The following is a 4,647-nucleotide window of genomic DNA, read 5'->3' as shown; positions in this document are numbered from 1 at the left end:
TTTAAATTCATGAAGCAAAATCTAGGGATTACCAGGAAAGAAAGTAGAACTGCAACTGGGATGCACGTAGAGAAAGATGAGGGTGAATCATTGATCAAAGTCAGCAAATAAAACTGAAAGTTTAAAGCACAGTCACTTTCTGAGACTTTAATGAAATGACAAGGATGTAATGCTTGAGTTCATTGAATTGAATTAAAAATCCAATAGTCAAGTTTTATAATGTAGGCAAATCATGCATATAATGTTTCTATATTTGTTTAACATCTCCCCAGTATCTGTGACATGAGATCAGACTTCTGTGAGCCAGGTGCAAAAACTGGTAAAAGTCTTACAATTCACTAAACATGGAAAAGAACCATTAAAAAAGTGTAATTACCTTACATTGTCAACAATATTATCTTTACTTATACATCATTGTTCAAGAAGAGGGAAAGAGGACTAAGGGAGTTCCATGAGCAGCTGCGAAAAGGAAGCAATTTAGTCATAATGCACTTTGTTGTTATCAACTGACGTCATCTAAAAGAAATAAATAAACCAAAACTATAATTTTTGAAATTACATTTATCCAAACTGATTCTTAAAGAAGAATAATTCAGTATTTCTCCAAAGTTTGTCAACTATGTTACCAACTTGTTCATTTTTGTTTCAAAACTAAATTAGATAAGCTTTGTAATAAAAAGGTTTTGTTTGTTTTGAAACGGAGTTTTGTTCTATCACCCAGGCTAGAGTGCAGTGATGCAATCTTGGCTCCTGCAACCTCCGCCTCCCGATTCAAGCAATTTTCCTGCCTCAGCCTCCCGAGTAGCTGGTTTACAGGCTCCCGCCACCACATCCAGCTAATTTTTGTATTTTTAGTAGAGATGGGGTTTCATCATGTTGTCCAGTCTGGTCTCGAACTCCTGACCTCAGGTGATCTGCCTACCTTGGCCTCCCAAAGTGCTCGGATTACAGGCGTGAGCCACCACGCCTGACCTTAATGAAAAGCTTTAAATTTATGTTTCTGCATTTATCAGTTTCATAAATGGAATGGCAGTTGTTGACTACCCTTCATAAAAGATGAGGAAATTAGCACATTTACAATTCTTCCCACTTGATCTACCCCCACACCTCCTGGTTTTATGGGCGTCACATGAGATTTTTTTTGCCCAAAGCATTAATTGTTAAACTATTTTTATGTCATATGACTATTATTTTAAGAACTGTAACATTTACACTGTGTATTATATGACAGTTGTATAAACTTGATTTCATTTTTAAATGAAAAAATGTTGTCTGTAAATTCTTTCATATGCAAATTCCTAAGTTTTCTTTGAACAGAATTTATTTTTTAATCACAGCTTGAAGTGCATATTTGTTAGTTTAGTTTTGTTTTCTTCATGACAAGTCAGTTTTAATAAAGGAATTAGTTATTTTTTCATAGCTGAGGAGTCTTTACCTTGAATTCACATGTCTACAACAGCTTACCTATATATTGATATCTAAATTCAACACAGATTTCTTTTCAAAGTCAAAAACTATATTCTAGCTCATTCTGGAATATGAATATGATGTTGTTGAGTAGAAGTCTGAGAGTATCCTAACTGTTTTTACTTTAATATTTTGGTTGATTATTACATGTTTGTAGGATTTTTTTTTAACTGTGCTTACAATTAAATATTCAACAACATAGCCCCATGCCTGTTGCCTCCATCTATCTTGGGGACATACTAGTGTATGTTTGTCTACAAATCCCTTTAGCCTAGAAACTTGTTCCTCTAATTTCATTTTATAAAATTACCCTTTTTCTAATTATGTTCTCTATTTGAGAAGCTCCAAATTTATAAATTGTTTGTCTTCCTTGGAACACTTCACTACTTTCAATGCCGTATACTTTTTTTAGTCTACATTTTTAAATTTTATCTATTGATTCATTGCATTAATATTTTAATTATTTTTCTTTAGAGAGTAAAATAGTTTATGCTTAAAATTATGTTATTTTCTAGAGCTGATTTTTTTTCTAATTATATTTATCTCTAAAAATTCACTTAATATTTTTTTCCTTTTCTTTTTAAAAAGGATTTTCACAGGTCCTGTGGTTTATTGGTTTACATTATTTGTTTATCCTTGAGTAGAAACATTTCTATTCAAGTCTCCTTTTTTTTTCTCTGAAAAGATTCTTCTTGGTTCTTTTGTTTACCATTGCATCATGTCAATAATTCCTTTGGAAACACGACTGTAGTACAAGGCCATGCATTTCTGAATTATATATGGCAATGCTGTCAGGTACAACAAATAAAGCCCAACATTTCAACAGATCAACACAAAAGAAGTTTGTTTCCTGCTAACATAACAATCCAGTGTGGGCATTCCTGGTCTGAGGTCATTAAGCGACCTAGACCCCTTCCATCTTGTAGCCATCCTGTTCCTGAAGGCTGTATAGTTTATTCATCCAGTATGCAGAGGAATAAAAAGAGGAAGTAGAGATTCAGCTGCTGCCAAAAATGCCCTGTCCTAGAGTGACACTCATTAAATTCCTTAACATTTTATTGACAAAATTCGTCCCATAATGACACCTAGAAATGAGGGTGGGGTGGGGGAGCTGGTAAGTGTGATGTCTGCCTGGGCAATTTCTTTATATGCATTTCTCTACGTAATAGGAGGGAGAGAGAGCACATGTTGATGGACAGCTACCATTTTGTCATATTCTGTCCGTCTGACAGAATTATCAGTGAAGCTCCTTCTCACATATAATACCTATTTAACCCTCTCTAAGGAAGACAACTAAAAACCCCATCTAGTCACAACATCCAGCTCAGGATATAGGCTATCTGGGTGATGTGCAGTCTCCCACTTTAGTTCTGGGTGTGGTTGTTTGTGGTCTTGACAAGTCACTCCCCCACCATACTGGTAGAAGGCAAACAAAGTAAGTGCAATGAAAGCTCCCATTCAGAAAAGGGAAGCATAGGAAACATAAGCATCAAGTATCCAGTGTAACACCTGCTGGACAGGTGACATGAAGAGCCTCTGTCCTGGCAATGCTGAGCGATGGGGGATCCTTGTGTAGATGCTGGCTCTGCCTCCTGGGAACAACTGTCTTGTTCAGGGCCCTCCATATGGCCTCTGCCCTGCCTTCATGGATATGTTGCCTTGTTTCTCCCACAGCCATCTCTGTGGTGGCGCCTAGGAAATATGCATTTATTGGACAATATAGTGCCTCCTCCTTATGCCAACTAGTAAGAAATTGTTTCTCAGTTAACTCCTGCCCTTCTATTTCCTGTCTGTGATACTGACTCTGGAACTACAGAAACCAAATTTCTGTTTTGCCAACTGAGCCCTTATTATTCCCTGCCAATAGTGACACTAAAGGTAAGTTGTTAGGAAAAGGGAGAGAGAAGAGACTTCCTCTTTTCTGTCTGCATGCCACACTAATGATTCTTCACCACAACTACAGTAGTTCCTTCCTATATGACGCTGAATCTAGCTTGGGCTTTGTCTAATCCTTTTAGAGTTAGCTGAGTTTCACATCCCTCAGAGGCACAAGCACCAGCTGAGTAGCTCCTCAGGGTCACAGGTCTGAGTTTTATTGCTCAATAAATCCCATTCACAAAACTCCTGAGATTTAAAACATTCAAACTCTTTCCTTTGTTTCTCTGTCTCTAGTGATAGTAGCTGCTCCCTGAAGTGACTGTCTCTGAGATATCTTGGTCCTAATCTCTTTTAAATCCTTTAAGTTAGCCAGTTAACAACTTTATACTTGATTAGTCATTGTTTACATTTTCTTTAGTAAAATAACTCCTGTGATTTTCATTTCTTGCCTGGGCCCTACCTAATACAGACAATTTGTGCCAGAAGAGGTCGTAGGAAAAACAACCTCTACAATAGAGTTTGGAAATATAGATTGGGTTCCATTCCTGTATTTGCACACAATGTTGACTTTAATAAACGGTTATGGGATTCTGCTAATGCATGGAATATCACAGCACTATGATTAACCAAACTTTCATCTGTGGTTGAATGCAATAAAGTCTAACTAGAGAAGGTCACTTGGGGTAATCAAGAGGCTGCTACTGTTGACTCACGGCAGTTGTGATGAACATAACCCTGGTGTGGGGTCAGTTCTCACAATTACCCTGGAGCATCTTCAGAAAGGAAATAACAAGCTCAGGTCACTAACCTGCTGGCTCAAGTCACAGAGAACCAGAGTTCTTTTAAGAAAACCCTACACATGACCTTATTTCTTGCGGCCACAGACATACTTTTGCTGAAAATCAAAACCAAAATTGAATTGTGTGGGTGATAGAATCATGATGTATCCTGAATTCACAACCTCACCAACATTTCATGTAGAAGTTAGAGCATTCCTAAAACTTGGAATAGGATCATCTGGTTGGATTCACATGAAGCAAAGGATCCTGGAATCTTAAGTCATTCAGTTTTCCTTGCGTATAGAAAGAGCATTCCCCTTTAAAGGTTGAGAAGACTAACCCTCCAGTTCTTGACCATCCTGTAGAAAATTTATATAGGCCAGTTCCTTTATATACAGATACCAGTTTTCTCCAAGATACCACCCTAACAAGGCTTTATTGCCACTGGACCAACAACAAGGGTCAGATGTAAGCATATTGCAGGGGTCAAGTACAAACTTTGATCTAGTAGGAGGCAATGTAT

The sequence above is a fragment of the Mandrillus leucophaeus genome, unplaced genomic scaffold, assembly GCF_000951045.1.
Source record: "Mandrillus leucophaeus isolate KB7577 unplaced genomic scaffold, Mleu.le_1.0 Scaffold25, whole genome shotgun sequence".
NCBI classification, from domain to species: Eukaryota; Metazoa; Chordata; class Mammalia; order Primates; family Cercopithecidae; genus Mandrillus; species Mandrillus leucophaeus.
Note: the sequence above shows the minus strand (reverse complement) of the source record.